At 34.9% G+C, this 21557-nt stretch overlaps 1 protein-coding gene across 18 annotated transcripts in view; it reads left to right on the forward strand.

Moving 5' to 3' along the window:
• The window catches only part of GPHN (gephyrin), a 520258-nt gene that overhangs the window by 192233 nt on the left and 306468 nt on the right, over positions 1–21557 (forward strand). Inside the window, exon 2 of one of the 18 annotated variants that reach the window (XM_070469520.1) lies at positions 3236–3329. The exons of the other annotated variants lie outside the window; for them this stretch is intronic. The gene's annotated coding sequence lies outside the window, so the exon portion shown is untranslated. The remainder of the gene's footprint in view (positions 1–3235; positions 3330–21557) is intronic. 18 annotated transcript variants of the gene reach the window in all.

A 21557-nucleotide genomic window follows, 5' to 3' on the forward strand; every position in this document is an offset into this window, starting at 1 on the left:
GTGTCAGTTGCTTTAAAACTATTGACTGATTTTAATCCTCATAACAAACATATGACGTGGGTATTCTTCTTGTTCCTATTCATAAGTGAGAAAGATGAGACAAAAGCATTAAGAATGTCCAAGGTCACACAGCAAATATTGTGGAAGTCAGATCCAGACCCAGAGTCCAGATTCTTTTATGATATGAGCATTAGTAGTAGTGTAGATACAACACATTGTTTATATGATCTTCCTACGTGAATATAGCAAGCTGACTTAGGAAATGTTTACTTCAATATATGTTAGTTTCTGATACCCTTTTCTTACTTGGATTGATGTTCTTAAATTTCTTTAAATCTCTGATTTACGCATTCATTCATTCAATAATAATTTATCTGGCATTTATTTCTTCTGTATTTAAACTTGGTTATTTCATCTAGTTTCATAGCTTTTGTTTGGGTTCTTTTTTCTAAAATACACTTTTTAATGATGTATAATATTTGTACATAAAAGGGATAAAATCATAAGTATAAAGCTTGTTTAATTATCACAGATAACACATCTGAATAACCACCACAGATAAAGAGAATATCACAACATCACAGAAATCTCTCGATACTCACTTCCAATCATTACACCTTACCTCTTCTTTAAAGGTAATTACTGTCTGACTTCTATCACCGTGAATTATTTTACCTGTATAGCAATGGTTAATTGTTGTGTTTTTGTTATATTGAATATACAATTTAGTTGTCCATTCTTACGATGAAGGGTATTTGGGTAATTTCCAGGTAGCAGCTGTTATAAATAATGCTGTAATAAAAAGTCTTGAATATGTCTTGATGTATATATGTACACACAATCTCATTAGATATACACTTAATAGACAAGCTAGGTATGATCTAGAGGTACTGGATCATAGGGTATATAAATGAATAATTTTACTCAATTCTGCCATTTTCCCAAATACATGATGAATTTATATTCTCTTCAGCATTTAGGGGGCTTCCCTGGGGTCACAGACGTTAAAAAAAAAAAAAAAAACCCTGCAATGTGGGAGACTACTGGAGAATTAATTCCAGTTAACTTCATATTCTCACTAACATTTAGTATTGTCAATCTTTTTATTTTAACCATTTCAGAGATTGACCAAAAATGACTTAAATATATGTATTTCTCTGATTACTAATGATGTTGAGCACATTTTCATATGTTTATTGGCCATTTGGATATCCTCTTTTGTGAAGTGACTGTTGATGTGTTTCACGTTTTAAAACTTAGGGTAAATGTGTTTTCTTATTTATTAGTAGGCATTCCTTGTATATTCTGTATGAATCCTTTGTTTGGTATGTGTATTGCACATATATTCTCACACTCTGTCGCTTCCCTTTTTACTCTCTTAAAAGTCTCTCTGATGAATAGAAATTACTTTAAGTCAGTTATAATTAGCGAGTAAATATTTGTGGATTAAATGAATGATCCTAAAGACATTTAATGTCTGGTACAAGGGACAGTCTTATTCATTATAAAATGTAGTTTTTCTATTTAATATATATTAACAATTCTTTAGAGCACAGAAGAAACAGTGACTAATCTGGCTTAGAGGATAAAGAATATCTTCAAGCAGAACAGAATGAGAAGAGCTTCCATAGCAAAAACACACAATGTGAGCAAAGACACTACTGAGTCAACAGTGTTTTTGAGAAAAGCAAGTGTGTTTAAAGTCAAGGGATCATTAAAAATAACTTTAGGAGATGACTCTGGAATGTCCGGTAGTAGTCACATTGTAAATTATTTGTATGTCTTAGGGAGGGAAGCTTTCAAAGATTTTGAAACAAAGACATTTTCAGGTATATTTCAAAGAGTTTACTATCCTTACCAAAATGAACTGGAAGGCGGCACAGAGGCAGAATACTTAGGATACTCTATACCAATCTAGATGAATGGTGATAAAGGGAAGGCTCATGTTTTTGCAAGAGTCATGGAAAGTGTGGGAGGTACACCACAGTGTTTAATAAAACAGACTCTGTCTTAATTGGGTTGTAACCATATCTTAACCATTCTGTGTTTTCCTTAAAATAAGGGTAAAACAAACCTACCTTTGTTGGATTAAAAAACCTGCTGTTGTTATTGTGAGGATAAAATGTTTATAAAGTACACAGTGCCTGGCACATGGTAAACACATAGTAAATGACACCTATGTGGTATGATCCATGTAGACTTGAGAAGTGAGGAGTACAAATAGATCAATTTAGGTTTTAAGCTTAGGAAACTTCATAGAAAATAATGCTAATCCCTGAGCTAAGGAATTAAATGGAAAAAAATATATTTAGGAGGAATAAAGAATGTTGAGGATCTTTAAAGTATATGGGTAAAGAACCTAAAACTGAAAATTTATTCATCACCCAACCCGGTCAGTTTAGTGTTTTGTCTGGTTTGTTCACTGTTGATGATTTCCACCTCTCTTTTTTTCTGGTAATGTTCCCTTAACTGAGACACTTTTTCCTGTTACCTTGTCTTCAGAATAAGGACATCCCAGAGAAATGATGGAAAAAAACACATTTTAAAATATCAGAGATATCAAATTGCTGCAGGTTTTCTCTCTACCATATTTCTGATCATTTAGTCCCTTAAGAAAAAACAGACCTAGCCTTACCATTGTGCAGTGTGGAGTAGGTAATTTTCCTCTCAACATCAGAACAATCTGCTCCAATAAAAGGAACAGTTCTTGGCTCTCTTTGAAAAGATGGTTTAAACCTACCTCTCTTTTTGTTATTTTTTGCAGCCTATAGATAGAACAATGTTCTATTGTTTCTCTTACTAATTATTACATAATATCTTTACACAGACATCTTGGCAAAAATTCCACCCAAATACTAAATTTAACCTTACTAAAATGAATTTCCTCTGCTATTCTTTACTAATAGATATGTAAATTATATTGTAATATCTTTAAAATATTTTTTTACCACTGATGTCCTCATTGAAAACTAAAGCACAGTAATGGTTATTACTGTTAAAATCATTGAAAATCAGACATTTTATATTCCAGTATGGCTAAATATTAGTGAATAAAATTGTTTCGAGATCACTTTTGTTAAGGAGACTTTTAAATAGAATTAAATTAATTACATAATATATGTTATCAATGTCCAATTATTTACCTACCCTAGCTATAGTCAGGCTGGAATAAAATAAAACCCAGAATTATAAAAGATGTTTTTCATGTTCTCATTTACTTTACTCCCCTTGACAGTGGTCCAGCTTTCAAAGAGTTTCAGTAACTTGCCTGTGGACACAAGCCAATAAGTTGACAAAAACTGAAACAGGCCCCCAGGTCTGTCTTGCCTGTAAGTCTGTTCCCTTTCTATTACCTTTTCTTCTAACCCAATGACTTTCAGAAGAAAATTTATAAATAGTGTTGTTAAGAGACATGAAAAACTAAAAGCAGCATAAATATTTATCCATAGGGTTTTAAAATTAAAATATATAGGCTATTTTATGTAGAACGTATTACTGATGGTGACCTTATTAATGATGTATTGTCAAACTGAAAAAACAAGTAAATAGCACAAGTATGTGTGGGTTTTATGTATGGAGATTTGTATAGAAGGATGCTTAACAAGTTTTAAATGGGTTATCTCTGGTAAAATGTTGGTGATTTTCAATCCTTTATACTTTTTTATTTTGACTGAATTATTTTTGTCTCTCTCTTTTTTTTTAGTAAGTATGTATTTTTAGAATCATAAAAATCACTAAGAATATTCTCATTTAGGGTCCTGAGATTAAAAGTGGTACAAAAATAGGAACAGGTTAAAATACAAAAGTTATTTTTTTACCAACTGTCATTTCCAGAACCTAGTTTGTAATTGTGTAGCAGATGATACAAGTAAAACTTCTCTCACATAGCCTTTTTTTTTTTTTGCATATCGCCTATTCCACAATAGGGAGTAGAATGGCTTTAAATGCCAGACTCATAAAGGAGGTACTAAATTTTACTGATAAATAAAATAATAGCTGTTTAAACTTAAATTTGAGAGGAAGCTCTATTCCACTATGACATAATAGCTCCTATTAGAAGACCCTATCTATTTTCACAAAAAATAATTATAAATGCTGGACCAATAAATAACTAACTAACTACTTGAATGCACTGGAGAGTGGCCAAAAGCAAGTAGATTCTGACATTTGGAAGAAAGCCCTAGTTGAGTATTCCATTTTGTGATGCTTAGGCCCATAATAGACCCCAGTTCAGCCTACTTGGCAGCTGAAATCTACAGGCTTTCTTGCTAGAGACAGTTTGGGCAACTACAGCTGCTTTAATGTGAGGGGAATACCATGGCACATTGATCAGAATGGCCATCATTAAAAATCTGCAAAGAACAAATGCTCGAGAGGATGTGGAGAAAAGGGAACCCTTCTACAATGTTGGTGGGAATGTAAATTGTTGCAGCCACTATGGAAAACAGCATGGCAGTTCTTCAAGAAACTAAAAATAGAGTTGCTATATAATCCAGCAATCCCACTCCTGGGCATATATCTAGACAAAACTACAATTCAAAAAGATGCATGCACCCTTATGTCCATAGCAGCACTATTCACAACAGCCAGTGATGGAAACATCCTAAATGTCCGTGGACAGATGAATGGATAAAGAAGGTATTACATGTGTGTGTGTGTGTGTGTGTGTGTATGCACACTCAGTTGTGTCTAACTCTTTGGGACCCCTATGGACTGTAGCCCGCGAAGCTCCTCTGTCCATGGTATTTTCCTGGCAAGAATGCTAGAGTGGGTTGCCATAACCTGCTCTAGGGCATCTTCCCAACTCAGAGACTGAATCCCACATCTCCTGCATCTCCTGCTTTGCAGGCAGATTCTTTACCGCTGAGCCACAGGGAGGCCTGATACATGCATACATACATATACGTACATACAATGGAGTACTATTCAACCATAAAAAGAATGAAATAATGCAATCTATAGCATTCCATGGGTAGACCTAGAGATTATCATAGTAAATGAAGTCAGTCAGAAAGAGAAAGACAAATACCATATGATATCACTTATATGTGGCATCTAAAACATGACACAAATGAACTTATCTATAAAACAGAGACAGACTCACAGATATTGAAAACAAATTTATGATTCACTAAAGAGGAAAGAGGGTGGGGAGGGATAAATAAGGAGCTTAGAATTACCAGATACAAACTACTGTGTGTAAAATAAACAACAGGGTCCTACTGTATAGCTCAGGGAACTATATTCAATATCCTGTAATAAACCATAATGGAAAAGAATTACAAAAATAAAAATGAGCAGGGAAATCCTAGAAAAGATAAAGCCAAACAGAAAAGCCTTACATTTGGTAAATAAGCTCCCTCGATCTCTGGCTGACCTCTGCACCATGAATGTACCGAGTGAGCTACAAGCACATAGCTAAGGCTAAAGGAATTGAATTAAATTTTGGATTGCCATCACTACAGAGGAGACAGAGTTTTCAGTTATGTCTACCCAAGTAATCTGCTTAGTGAAATAGAAATAAATCACTATTTTTTGGAGTCATACAAAAAACCTAGTATCTCTTCAAAATATCATTCACCATGTCCAGGATGCAATTCAAAATTATTTAACATATAAAGAAGAAAATATGACCCATTTTCAAGCATAAGCAATCAACTGATATTAACCCAAGATGACCCAGCTATTGGAATTAACAAAGATGGCTAAATCAGCTACTATAACTAGGCTCAATGAATAAAGGAAAACATGCTTGTAATTGATAAAGAGATATGAAATCTTAGCAGTAAAATAGAGACTATTAGAAAGAACCCAATGAAAATTTTATAACTGTAAAATATAATAGCGAAAAAGTATTCCAAGAGTATCTTTTGATCTTTAATTCAAGGTCCCACATGAGCTAATTTAGGATTGATGACAATAAGATTATGTAATAAATATATAGAGTTATTGAATATCAAATAAATTTGGCCTTGAAGTACGAAAAGAAGCAGATCAAAAGCTAACAGTTTTGCCAAGAGAATGCAGTGGTCATAGCAAGCACCTTCTTTCAACAACACAAGAGAAGACTCTACACATGGACATCACCAGGTGGTCAGTACCGAGACGGATTATATTCTTTGCAGCCAAAGATGAAGAGGCTCTATACAGTTGGTAAAAACAAGACTGGGAGCTGACTGTGGCTCAGATCATGAACTCCTGCCAAATTCAGTCTTAAATTGAACAAAGTAGGGAAAACCACTAGAACATTCAGGTATGACTCAAATCAAATCATTTACAATTACACTGTGGAAGTGAGAAATAAATTCAAGGGATTAGATCTGATAGACAGTGTGCCTGAAGAACTGTGGACAGAGGTTCCTGACCTTGTACAGGAGGCAGTGATCAAGACCATTCCCAAGAAAAAGAAATGCAAAAAGGCAAAATGGTTGTCTGAGGAGGCCTTACAAATAGCTGTGAAAAGAAGAGAAGCAAAAAGCAAAGGAGAAAAGGAAAGATATTCCTGTTTGAATGCAGAGTTCCAAAGAATATCAAGGAGAGATAAGAAAGCCTTCCTCAGTGATCCGTGCAAAGAAATAGAGGAAAACAACAGAATGGGAAAGACTAGAGATCTCTTCAAGAACATTAGAGATACCAAGGGAACATTTCATGCAAAGATGGGCACAATAAAGGACAGAAATGGTATGGACCTAACAGAAGCAGAAGATATTAAGAAGAGGTGGAAAGAATACACAGAAGAACTGTACAACAAAGATCTTCACAACCCAGGTAATCATGATGGTGTGATCACTCACCTAGAGCCAGATACCCTGGAATGCAAAGTCAAGTGGGCCTTAGGAAGCATCGCTATGAACAAAACTAGTGGAGGTGATGGAGTTCCAGTTGAGCTATTTCAGATTCTAAAAGATGATGCTGTGAAAGTGCTGCACTCAATATGCTAACAAATTTGGAAAACTCAGCTTTGGCCACAGGACTGGAAAAGGTCAGTTTTCATTCCAATCCCAAAGAAAGGCAGTGCCAAAGAATGTTCAAACTACCACACAGTTGCACTCATCTCACATGCTAGCAAAGTAATGCTCAAAATTCTCCAAGCCAGGCTTCAACAGTACCTGAACCATAAAATTCTAGATGTTCAAGCTGGATTTAGAAAAGGCAGAGGAATTAGAGATCAAATTGCCAACATCTGCTGGATTATTGAAAAAGCAAGAGAATTCCAGAAACATCTACTTCTGCTTTATTGACTATGCCAAAGCCTTTGACTGTGTGGATCACAACACACTCTGGAAAATTCTTCAAGAGATAGGAATACCAGATGAACTTACCTGCCTCCTGAGAAGTCTGTATGCAGGTCAGGAAGCAACATTAGAACTGGACATGAAGCAACAGACTGATTCCAAATTGGGAAAGGAAGAAGTCAATGCTGTATGTTGTCACCCTTCTTCTTTAACTTATATGCAGAGTACATCATGTGTAACACTGAGCCGGATGAAGCACAAGCTGGAATCAAGATTGCCTGGAGAAATATCAATAACTTCAGATATGCAGATGACACCACCCTTATGGCAGAAAGTGAAGAAGAATTAAAGAACCTCTTGATGAAAGTAAAAGAGGAGTGAAAAAGCTGGCTTAAAACTCAACACTCAGAAAACTAAGATCATGGCATCTGGTCCCATCAGGTTCCAGGTTGCAGCACAACCAACTTGATTCCTGCAACAATAGGACCCTCGCCCTCAGCACCAGCCTAGCACTAGATCTGGGATGAATACAACAAAGAAAGGGATGCAACCTTGGGCTACTTTGGGGCAAAACCATAGTTTCCCTGTTTGCTATGACCACACAGCACTCACTTGCTTCAGCATTCACCTTCTTTGGGACGAAGCATGCACTTGAAGGCAGTGGAACCTTACTAAACCCAACCTTCAGAGGTTCTACTTCAATAATTTGGAAGCAGACACTGCCTTGTACTGAGCTGTGAGCAAAGAGGAGGCCCTGCCTAACATCCAGTGCAGGCTCTGGAAGTCATAACACCAGTCACACCTGCTATCAAGGGGATGGTCAGCACTCTCTGAGGAAAGACGTGACTGGCACCCATACCAAAAAACAGCCCTAGTACCAAAAATAGCAGACTCACACATTCTACCCAGGGATGCTGCCACAGAAAAACACCTCTTCACATCACAGTAGATAACTGCTTCTTCTAAATTCACAGAGATGGTAAGTTAAGTAAAATGAAAAATCAGAGGAACTAATCCCGGTTAAAATAACAAGAGAAATCTTCTAAAAGAATAAATGTTGAAATATCTCACCAGTCTATTAGATCCCGAGTTCAAAGCAGAGGTAATAAAAATACTAAAGAAATTAAGAAAGATTATCAATAGAGATACAGATTATTATGACAAGGAACTAGACACTATAAAGAGGGACCAATCAAAATTAGAAAGCTGAATTGCCAAGATAAAAACCGTAGAAGCAATGAATAGCAGAATAAATAATGCAGAAGAATAGGTGATTCTGGAAGATAGAATAATGGAAATCACCTATTCAAAACAGCAGATAGAAGGATACATAAAATGAAAACAACATGTGAAATCTATGGGATAATATGAAGTGTGCCACCCTTCCCATCATAGGAGTTCCAGAAGGAGAAGGGGGAATTAAAAATGTATTTGAAGAAGATGGCTGAAAACCTCCCAAGCCTGGAGAAGGAAACAGATGCCCAGGTACAGAGGATGCCAAACGAGATGAATCCAAACAAATCCACACTAAGACATGTCAAAAATTAAAGAGAGGATTCTATAGGCAGCAAGAAAACAAGAGTCATTTACAAGGGAACTCCCATAAGGCTGTTAGTTGATTTTTTTTTTTTTTTTTTTTGGCAGAAGCTTTTCAGGGTAGAAGGGAGTGACTTGATATGTTCAAAGTCCTGAAAGGGAAAAGTCTGAAACCTAGGAAACCTATCCAGAAAGGTTATCATTTACAATAGAAGAGGAGAGGGAATTTCCCAGACAAGCAAAAATTAAAAGAACAAAGCATAATAAACATACCCTAAAAGAAATATTGAATGGTCTTCTCTAAATAGAGAAAAGGCAAGAATATATAGGAAAGGGAAAAATCACATTGGGAAAGGCAGATTTATAAAAAGAAGATCACTTAAGTAACCTAGTACATAACAACAAACAACTCATTCAGCAAATGGGCAGGAAAATGAAATAGGCAGTTCTCCAAAGAAGATATACAGATGGTCAACAGGCACATGAAAAGATGCTCAACATTAGTTATTACAGAGATGCAAAACAAAACCACAATGAGATGTAACCTCACATTGGTCAGAATGGTTACCATCAAACTCTACAAATAGTGAATGCTGTAGAGTGTGTGGAGACAAAGGAACCTTCATACACTGTTGGTAGGAATGTAAATTAGTGCACTCAGTATGGAAAGCAGTATGAAGTTTCCTTAAAAAACTACAACTAGACCTACCATATAGTCCACCAATTCCACTGCTGGGTGCATATCCAAAAAAATAAAATTGTAATTTGAATATCTATATGCACTCCAATATTTATAGCAGCACTATTTACAGTAGCCAAGACATGGAAACCACCCAAGTGTCCATCAACAAACAATTGATTTAAGAAGATGTAGTGTGTGTATATAGATATAAATATACACACACAATGAAATATTAATTAGCCATAAACAAGAATGGAATATTGCCATTTGCAGCAAAATGGATGGACCTAGAGAATATCATACTCAGAGTAGTAAGACAGAGATAAAGAAATATTACATGATTTTACTTATATGTGGAATTTTAAAAATAATACTAAGGAATGAATATGTGTATAAAACAGTAATAGACCCACAGACATAGAAAACAAACTTATGGTTACCACAGGGGAAAGAAAAGGGGAGAAGGGATAAATTAGGAGTATGGTATTAATTTATAAAAACTACTACACATAAAATAGATAAGCAATAAAGATTTACTATATAGCACAAGGAACTATTTTCAACATCTTATAATAATATATAATGAAAAATAACCTGAAAAAAATTGTTTAGCTGAATCACTTTGCTTTGTATCTGAAACTAACACAGTATTTAAATCAACTGTACTTCAATTAAAAAACAGAATTAACCTTCTTTAAAAAAACAAGCAGAAACTGTTGCAATCAACTTTTTCAGAACTCTATTTCAGAAAATAGTCAAAGGTTTATAGAAGCCAAGCAAATGCTGAATCAATAATTTTTGTTTGGGATGATGAAAAGTTTTGAAAAGAGATAGTTGTGATAGTTGCACTGCATTGTGGATGACATTAATGCCACTGTGCCACTGAATTGTACAGTTTAAAATGGCTAAGATTCAGTTTTTATTATATAAATAGTTTACCACACTAAATAAATTTTGGAAAAAAAGTAGAATTATATATTAGTAATTTGCTACAGCATGTATGAGTCCTGAAAACATTATGGTAAGTAAAAGAAGCCAGTCACAAAAGACCACATATTGTGTGATTCCAAGTGTGTAAATTTCTAGAATAGTGACAGAAAGTAAATTGTGGTTGCTTGGGCCCTCACAGTCTGAGAAGTAGTGACTGCTAATGTTTGCTAAGTTTCTTTTTGGAGTTGGTAAATTGTAAAATTACATTAAGGTAATGTTTGCACAACTTTGTGAAGTTATTAGTAACCACTGAATTGTATACTTTAAATGTGTGACTTTATGTTATGTGAACTACATCTTGATAAAGCTCCTTTTTAAAAAAAAAGAAGATTATGAGTTCACACAAATACATAGTTTTTTAAGTAAGACTAATCCATTAGATGGGCTAAATGGTTAGACATGTAAAAGGACTGGTAAGTAATAATTTAATATAGATCTTAAGTGTGTATAATTAGTTTTAACATTTCTGGTCTTAATGTATTTGAAGCCAATCAGGATGTACTGGGCTCAGGAAATAGGAAGATATCCAAGAAATACTAAATTATATCATCTGGATGCATATTCATCTTTAAACTGTTTGCTAAGTGATATATCATTACTGCCTGAATGTGTAAATATTCTGTGACCTCCTCAAGCTGTTATATTTAATTTTTTGGAAGTTGTGGATACCCTGTCTCTCCAGAAAATCCTCATAGGTATATACTTTTAGATATGATTTTATAAGAAATGTAAATCATGAGCCGTGGTAGGAACATGGAGCTTTCCTCTAATGAAATAGCCTGAATTGGATAAACGAATCAGGAGTTTTTGAGTAAGTAAGTTGATATAAAGAAGTAGGCACAGAGAGAGGCATAATGTAAGACAAGAAAAGAGCTCTGTGAAACCACAGTAAACATGCATTTAAAAACTGGGAATCTAGAGACCAGAGTTTTATTACTGCCATCTATCACTGCTAATTGAACAAATCTTTCTGTAGAACAACAAAATACATTGGTAAAGCATATGAATAGAGGATAATAAATGGGAAGAGTGCAAATAATGATAGGAAAAATAAAATGATATTTAAATAAACATCTGTTTGCCTTCTTAGCATCCCAACTATTCATTCTAATATCATTTGTCATTGCCTCATTGAAGTACGGAAGGTATACTTTTTAGAAAAAAATATAGAACAAATATAATAAAAACTATAGAGGTTTTAATTAATAATTGAAAAGGTTAGCTTCTCTGAAGCAAGCGTTTATACTGATGGTTTTCCATTGAGATTTGAGAATCTTCAGGCTAAACTTCAAAGATGATGCCATCATCCCCTTTTCTCTTATAACTTGTAATATCTTTAATATGTAAACACATCCATGCATATATAGTTATTCCAAGTGTTCAGTCTTGGGAACAGCATGTTTCAATATTTCTATTGCCTACATTGATAGTAGAACTAGAATCTTATTAAACTTTGATCATTATCAAGCTAGTCATATAAATTTCTCTTAAAAATTGATGTGATATCTATAAAATAGGACAAATATTCTTGCCATTATCTCATGGAATAAACAGATTTTTCCTTACCCTGCTTAGTTCTTTTCTCACGGGCTATAATATAGCCACTAGGTAGGTGACTGGAATGCAAAAGTAGGAAATCAGGAGATACCTGGAGTAACAAGCAAATTTGGCCTTGGAGTACAAAATGAGGCAGGGTACAGGCCAACAGACCTTTGCCAAGAGAACGCACTGGTCATAGCAAACACCCTCTTCCAACAACACGATAGAAGACTCTACACATAGGCATCACCAGATGGTCAGTACCAAAATCAGATTGATTATATTCTTTGCAGCCAAATATGGAGAAGCTCTGTATGTCAGCAGAAGCAAGACTGGGAACTGACTGTGGCTCAGATCATGAACTCCCTGCTGCCAAATTCAGACTTAAATTGAAGAAAATAGGGAAAACCATTGATCATTCAGGTATGACCGAAGTCAAATCCCTTATGGTTACACAGTGAAAGTGAGAAATAGATTCAAGATCTGATGGACAGAGTGCCTGATGAATTATGGATAGAGGTTCGTGACATTGTACAAGAGGCCATGATCAAAACCATCCCCAAGGAAAAGAAATGTAAAAAGGCAAAATGGTTGTTTCTGCGGAAACCTTGCAAATAGCTGAGAAAAGAAGAGAAGTAGAAGACAAAGGAGAAAAGAAAAGATATACCCATCTGAATGCAGATTTCCAAAGAATAGCAAGGAGAGAAAAGAAAGCCTTCCTAGGTGATCAATGCAAAGAGATAGAGGAAAACAATAGAATGGGAAAGACTAGAAATTGCTTTAAGAAAATCAGAGATACCAAGGGAACATTTCATGCTAAGATGGGTACAGTAAAGGACAGAAATGGTATAGACCTAACAGAAGCAGAAGATATCAAGAAGAGGTGGCAAGAATACACAAAAGAACTATACATAAAAGATAGTAATGACTTAGATAACCATGATGATGTGATCACTTACATAGAGCCATGATGCTGTGAAAGTGCTGCACCCAATACGCCATCAAATTTGGAAAGCTCAGCAGTGGCCACAGGACTGGAAAAGATCAGTTTTCATTCCAATCCCAAAGAAGGGCAATGCTAAAGAATATTCAAACTACTGCATAATTGCAGTTATTTCACCTACTAGCAAAGTAATGCTGAAACTTCTCCAAGCTGGACAAGAAGCATATATGAACCAAGAACTTCCAGATGTTCAAGCTGAATTTAGAAAAGGCAGAGGAACCAGAGATCAAATTGCCAGTATCTGTTAGATCATAGAAAAAGCAAGAAAATTCCAGAAAAACATCTACTACACTTCATTGACTACACTAAAACCTTTGACTGGGTGGATCACAACAAACTGGAAAATTCTGCAAGATCTAGGAATATCAGACCACCTTACCTGCCTCCTGTGAAACCTTTATGCAGGTCAAGAGCAACAGTTAGAACCAGACATGAAATAATGGACTAGTTCAAAATTGGGAAAGGAGTATGTCAAGGCTGTATATTGTTATCCTGCTTATTTAACTTCTTTGCAGAGTACATCATGTGAAATGCCAGCTGGATGAAGTGCAAGCTGGAATCAAAATTGCAGGGTAAAATATCAATTACCTCAGATACACAGATAACCCTTATGGCAGAAAGCAAAGAGGAACTAAAGAGCCTCTTGATGAAAGTGAAAGAGAAGAGTGAAAAAGCTGGCTTAAAAGTCAACATTCAGAAAACTAACAACATGACATCTGGTCCCGTTACTTCACGGCAGATGGATGGGGAAGCAATGGAAACAGTGAGAGACTTTATTGAACTCCAAAATCACTGCAGATGGTGATTGCAGCCATGAAATTAAAAGACGCTTGCTCCTTGGAAGAAAAGCTATAACAAATCTAGACAGCATATTAAAAAGCAAAGACATTACATTGCCAACAAAGGTCCATCTATTCAAAAGCTGTGGTTTTTTCAGTAGTCAAGTATGGATGTGAGAGCTGGACCATAAAGAAGTCTGAGCACTGAAGAATTGATGCTTTTGAACTGTGGTGTTGGAGAAAACTCTTGAGAGTCCATTGAACTGCAAGGAGATCAAACCAGTCACGTCTAAAGGAAATCAGTCCTGAATATTCATTGGAAGGACTGATGCTGAAGCTGAAGCTCCAATAATTTGGCCCCTTGATGTGAAGACTGACTCATCAGAAAAGACCCTGATTCTGAGAATATTGAAGGCAGCAGAAGGGACAACAGAGGATGAGATGCCATCACCGACTCAGTGGACACAAGTTTGAGCAGGCTCCTGAAGATAATGAAGCACAGGGAAGCTTGGCATGCTGCAGTCCATGGGGTCACAAAGAGTCAGACATGACCGAGCAACTGAACAATGACAAAACATATCTATAGTATTAATGGAAAAGGAATGATGGTACCAGTAATGCGCACACACAGACACAAATTGAGCAAAACTCCAGTGCTATAGCTGTGTGTTCTACAGGTGAATGATGTTTCTTAGTTGTTTATAATAACTTTGGGGATCTAATATACTAATGTGATATATGGTCCTCTGTCTGTTTTCAAAGCCATTTTAGTTTTGATTGAAATATACTGAATACCGAATATTGAATTTCTCTCAGTCTGTTTGTGGTATATCTGTTTTGTTTTGACACAGAACAGAGTAACCCTAGAATCAATCCTAAGGGAAATTTTGAGGGAGATTTTTGTGGTTTGTTTTCCATACTTCAGCCATTCTCTTCTCCTAGGTAGCAAATATTTGACTGATGGAGAAAGCTTGTAATTGCATTTCTTATATTAGGTTGATTCCTAAGGATTCCTATTGAAGTCATCTTGAGATAATATGTTTGATTTACTATTTTTTAGTTTTAGTTATTTCATTGTCCTTTCTGAGGTCCAGCCAATCTTAGGAAAAGCTTTCCATTGGCAGTATAATCTGCCATTTATTCAGGTCACCTATTAAGATTAATGAAGAGTACAAATATGCATAAGATATGGCTCTTAAACTCAGTTAAGGCCTTAGGGAAAATAGGAGAAATACGTCGAAAGACTTCTTTCTTAAATCCACTTAGGTCCAAAAATCATTTGATTATTCTCTTTTACAGTTTATCTTCCTTTTAAAAAATGTCATTTCAATGTTTGACCTATAAGAGTTCGTGCTAAAAAGATTACCATGAACCCTGAACTCTACTTAGATCTTCTAAGGTGATTAATGTTGTGGAAAAACTCCACACAGTCAGTGTAACGCTGACAAAAATAATACCTTTGAAAAATAACAAAAATAATCACTTGTCAACCCTTACTATGCCAAGTGCTTAACTTGCGTCAGTGTGATTCCATCTTTAGGAGCAAATCCTTGCTATTCTCTGAAGCAATTCAGGTTACTAATTTCTCATCATAGTACAGTGTTCTGCACTATTGTAATGATTGCAGAATGTGGACCCAGATTACCTTCATTCAGAACAGTACACTGGAGATACCCAAGCACAAATTAATTATACTTGAATAATTTGGCACATGATGTAGTTGCATCTTCTCATTTATATTTCTTTCATCAGTGAGAGGATTAATATACTATTATCTCATTAAGGTTGGGAAAAATCATATTTTTGAAAGACACTTAATAAAGTACAAGAAAATGATTATCATAAATAATAGTAAGCTGCTTTCCATAGAAATTTAATACAGTCACTACAGTATCTTACATTAATGTCAACAGTGGTTAGAACTGTAATCATTTGCATTCTTTAACATGTCTTTATAAGTAGTACATACAGTGTTTGAAAACAATACTGTTTGGTATAAACTGAAATTGGTCCAGGCGTTAAGAATTAGATGACTTGAATAAAAGAACAGCCCTTGCTTTCTTGTGAGCAAAAGATACAGGTAGCCTGAAATGGCACCTGGGTTGTCATTTTTTGTGGGTGTATGAAAAGAACAAGTTATAATTTAAAATACAACAAAATCTTAGTTTTCATATATATGCAAATGGAAAATAGAAATGTATGAAAAATAATGGATGAATACTCCTTGCATAAAGTCACCTGCTTGCTTTTAATCTCTACACCCCCCACTCAAATATCCCAGGAACTTATACTTTCATTTTAATCACTTGCTGTACTGTTGCTATTGTTTTCACTTACTTTTTAAAGAACTTGATGAAAGCTTCAGCTATATTAGCAGATATTTAGGAAATATGTTATTATTTTATTCAATGAAGCAAAGTTACTTACAAAAGGTTTTAGGAAAATATATTTTAGAATATTAACTTTAAAATGGTTTGAAGTAGATGACAAAGCCAAAAAGAACCAGAGAACAAGATATTAAGTCCAGATAATACATACATACAGATAAGAAGATGCTGTGTGTGTTAGTCATTCAGTCCTGTCTGACTCTTTGCAACCCCACGGATTGTAGCTTGCAAGGCTCCTCTGTCCATAGAATTCTCGTGGCAAGAATACTGGAGTATTCCTCCTGACCTAAGGATAAAACCCAGGTCTCCCACATTGCAGGCAGATTCTTTGCCATCTGAACCACCAGGGAAGGTGATACTAATATATACATAATGGGAGAATCGACTTGGAAAAATAAATGAGAAGTTAAAATAATTCAGAAAACAATTTGCAGAAAAAAACATGAAAGAATATCTTAGGAAAAATTTCCTAGAGTATTAAGACACACTTAAGATACTTGGATAATTAAAATTGTTCACATTAAGCTCTTTGTTAATGGAAATGATACTGTGTCACTTATATAAACTAGTAACTGCATACCTTAAAAAAAATATAGGAAACAAAATTTTAACCCATTTGAAGCTTTTCCATTTGAAGAGTTTTAGTGGGTTTTGAACCCATTTGCTAATATTTTAAAAGTAATATCTTCCAATTACTTTGTAGAAAGAACTAATATCTTAAAAGGTAGAAACTTATTAATCCTATTTCAAAAATGCATTGCATGTTTGATGGATGAGATTGAAAATAAATGTTGTGTAATGATTTAGTAAGTACTTCTTCTGTTTCCCTCTACTTATCTTTTAAAATGATATTTTACTTTTTAATTATTATATCACAAAATATCAAACCAAGATTTTCTAATTTTCTAAAATAATGAATATTTAAGCACATTGCTTTCACAAAAAATTGGTGAGAAGAATACTCTGCACATTTAATTAGTAAAGTAAAATGAAAAATATTTAAAATATTGTATCATCTTTATCTTGTTTTTAAAAATTTTTATTTAAGTGTGATATGCTAAATGCTTTCATCCAGTAATGTGAAAATAACATTCAGCAGTTGCTTACTGATAGAGATGCTTGATCAAACTTTTGAAGATTACTCTCAGAGATGAGACATTTGAACATGGAAGATGTAGTAAACTATGAAACGTACTTGCCAAAGGAATGAGTAGGAACACGCATGGGGAACAGATTGCCTGGAGGAATTAGAGGAGACTTTACTGAGATGACCCTAAAACTGTGTCTCATGCACAGATAGGAATTTTTTAGTTGGTTATTTCATAGGTATTTAATAAACTGAAGAAAAATATGACATTTCTCAAATGTTTTATATTGGTGAGGTCTGCTTAATTCAGTGATTCATGTTTCCATTGATAAATGTAGAGAAAAGAAGAAAATCTATTATCTTAGATTTAGATCTAGTTAAGTACGCGACTTCAGGTGGATCTAGAGAATGGTGGCTTGTCAAATTTGTTTCCTCTTCTCTCTATTACTGTCCCATTTTTCTCTTTATTGGGATTTTTGCTCTTGGGCAAGAAGAAAATATTTCAAAAACTTTTATGGAGTGATATTTTCATCCTAGTTGTGAAGAAAATGTTATATATTTTAAAATATACTGTGAAAAAGTTTTCTTAACATGGACATCCCTCTTTCATAGCACTAACCATGATAAATTGATGTACTACATTAATTAGTTCATACTTCTGAGCTCTTTGATATTAAGGACATCTGTTATGCCGCCTTTTTGCCCCATACCTACATTTTCCTGACCTATACTAGGCATTGGATTGTTTCTCAAAGTGAATGATTAAACAATAGAGTCACTTTCTTGAGCCTTTATGCCAATTTTTTATATGTAACTTACTTCAAGTCCACTTTCAAAGCTATGTGGAAGTTTATTATAAAGGGTATATAAACATATGATTAGAAAGATATAAATTGGAAATAGCCAGAGAAAAAGAAGGATGCAAAGATGCTAATTATGAAAGTAGTAACTTTATTGTTATATTCAAAACCACCACAAAATCTTGTGACTTAGGACAACAGTGACTTATTAATTCTAATGAATCTGTGGATTTGCCTGGCTCAGGTAGTGTATCATCTTCTCTTACCTGGAATCACTCATATGGCTGAAATAATTAATCAGCTCAACTGTGGCTAGAGAATCTAAGATGGTCTCACTTAGGTTTCTAGGTCCTTGCTGCTCTCTGTTCTGCTAGGCCTTTCTCTCCATAATATCTCTGACCTTTCCATTATTTAGCCTGGACTTCCAGTCATGGTAATAGAAATTTACCAAAGAGTGAAGGCAGAAACTGTGAAGTCCTTTTAGACATCGGGCTTCAGAACTCACACATCATGACTTCTGCCCCATTCTGTTGACCAAAGTCATAAGTCCAACCGAGATGCAAACCTTGGAGAAATAGATAGGAGGACCTATAAAGAATATATGGTCATATATAATCTTTCACAATAGCATATGAATTTTTGTTGAGTATAAAATTTGTTTCTGAGCTGGCTAAAAGTGAAAGTGTTAGGTGCTCAGTCTTGTCTGACTCTGTGACCACATGAACAGTAGCCCACCAGGCTCCTCTGTCCATGGAATTTCCCAGGCAGGAATACTGGAGTGGAGGGCCATTTCCTACTCCAAGGGGTCTTCCCAATCCAGGGATCCAACCCTGGTCTTCTGAATTACATTGGGATGTTTAAATGTAATGATTAGCATTACATTTTTTGTATTGTTATCATCTGAGCTACCAGGGAAGCCCTGAAATGGTTAAAAATGAGGGGAAAATGAGACATTAAGGTACCAGCTATCAGAATGGAGAACTAAAACCAGAAGAGTTCATTTTTCTCCCAATTTTATTGAGATATAATTGGCATACAGCACTGTATAAATTTAAAGTGTACAGCATAATAATATGACTTACATATTTATCATGAAATTATTACCACAATAAGTTTAGTGAGTAGATACATTAAAGAAATAGAAAAAAAATTGCCTTGTGATAAGAAATCTTATGATTTACAGCTTTCATATATAATGTATAGCAGTGTTTGTTGTAGTTATGTTGTACATTTTATCCCTAGTATTTATTTTATGCCTGGAAACTTGTATCTTTTGACCACTTTCATCCAGTTCCCCTTCTAACCACCTCCTGCCTCTGTTAACCACAAATCTGATCTCTTCTTTAAGTTTGTTTGATTTTGATGTATAGTTGACCTACAACTCTATGATAGTTACTGATACACACAGAAAATTCAATTTTAAAAATTTCTTTAATTTTTAAAAATACATGCAAATTATGAAGAATTCAAAAATGCAAAAAATTTAAATGGGAGTAAAAAATAAAATGCACTTCAAAATTCTGATTACCCAGAAATAACCATTATTAAGATTAATTATAAAAAATCCTGAAATCTTTCTATGCTTGTGTTATAGATAGAAGAAAGGATGGATGAATACTTAATTGAGTAAAAGATATAGCTATATGAATTTTTTTCATTTATTTTTGTTAGTTGGAGGCTAATTACTTTACAATATTGTAGTGGTTTTTGTCATCCATTGACATGAATCAGCCATGGATTTACATGTATAGCTATATGAATTTACAATAATTCTCTAAAGCTAATACAAAATAGCATTTTATTTGGTTTAAACAGAGGTAAAAGAAAGTGTATAGAAAAGGCATATTACTAGAGATATTATTTGCTAAACTGAGATCTCTAAAGTTAAAAAATAAACAAGAAAATCATTAATAGCTTACAGTTATAGTTTTAACTTTTAAACCTTAGACAAATTTGAAAGATAAGGATGTTGGCACTGTTATATTTCCTTTTAACTACCTTCTACTTGCCTTCAAATTTCTGTTTATTATATGGTTATCAAAAAGAAGAAGAAGGAGAAGAAAACCTTGAACAACATCCAGTCCTCAACATGAGCTTATTTCATAAACCATTGCTATGACAAACCTAGAGACTATATCAGATCTGGACAGACTTGCACAAAGAAAATAGAGGAAGTGAGGAACCAGAGACTACATACCATCTTTGTTGGAACTGCCTTTTTTTCTCTGTGAGATTTTATTAAATGTCCAGTAATAGAGTTTTTGTACCTAAATAAGGATTTAACTTACTATTATGTGAGGATATCTTTAGGTTTCATACCATCCATGCGGTTTTCCAGGCAAGGATACTGGAGTGGGTTGCCATTTCCTTCTCCATTGGACCATGTTTTGTCAGAACTCTTCATTATTACCCATCTGTCTTGGGTGGCCCTGCATGGCATGGCCCATAGCTTCATTGAGTTATGCAAGCCCATTTGCCACAGCAAAGCTATGATCCAAGAAGGGGTATGAAACACCAAAGGCTTTGACTGTGTGGATCACTGTGGAAAATTCTTAAAGAGAGAGTACCAGACAACCCTACTTGTCTCCTGAGGAACCTGCATGTGGGTCAAGAAGAAACAGTTAGAACCAGACATGAAAAAATGGACTGGTTCAAAATTGGGAAAGGAGTGCAACAAGGATTTATATTGTCACCTTACTGTTTAACTTATATGCAGAGTATATCATGTGAAATGCCAGGCTGAATGAATCACAAGGTGGAATCAAGATTGCTGGGAGAAATATCAACAAACTCAAATATGCAGATAATTATCACTCTAATGGCCGAATGTGAAGAGAAACTAAAGAGTCTCTTGATGAGGGTGAAAGAGGAGAGCGAACAAGCTGGCTTGAAGCTCAACATTCATAAAACTAAGATCATGGCATCTGGTCCCATCACTTCATGGCAAATAGAAGAGGAAAAAGTGGAAGCAGTGACAGATGCTCCAAAATCACTGGGTACAGTGGACAGTGACTGCAGCCATGAAATTAAAAGATGCTTGCTCCTTGGAAAAGATATGACAAACCTAGAGAGTGTATTATAAAGCAGAGACATCACTTTTTCGACAAAGCTGTATAGACAAAGCTGTGGTTTTTCCAGTGATCATGTATGGAGTGAGTTGGTCCATAATGAAGGCTGACTGCCAGTTTCATCCATCTCATTAGAACTGATTCAAATGAATTCTTTTTAATGGCTGAGTAATATTCCATGGTGTATATGTACCACAGCTTCCTCATCCATTCGTCTGCTGATGGGCATCTGGGTTGCTTCCATGTCCTGGCTATTATAAACAGTGCTGCGATGAACATTGGGGTGTACGTGTCTCTTTACTGGAGCCCATTATACAGAGCGAAGTAAGCCAGAAAGATAAAGACCATTACAGTATACTAACACATATATATGGACTTTAGAAAGATGGTAACGATAACCCTATATGCAAAACAGAAAAAGAGACTCAGATGTATGGAACAGACTTGTGGA

Source organism: Odocoileus virginianus, chromosome 6 (genome assembly GCF_023699985.2).
Source record: "Odocoileus virginianus isolate 20LAN1187 ecotype Illinois chromosome 6, Ovbor_1.2, whole genome shotgun sequence".
Lineage (NCBI taxonomy): Eukaryota > Metazoa > Chordata > Mammalia > Artiodactyla > Cervidae > Odocoileus > Odocoileus virginianus.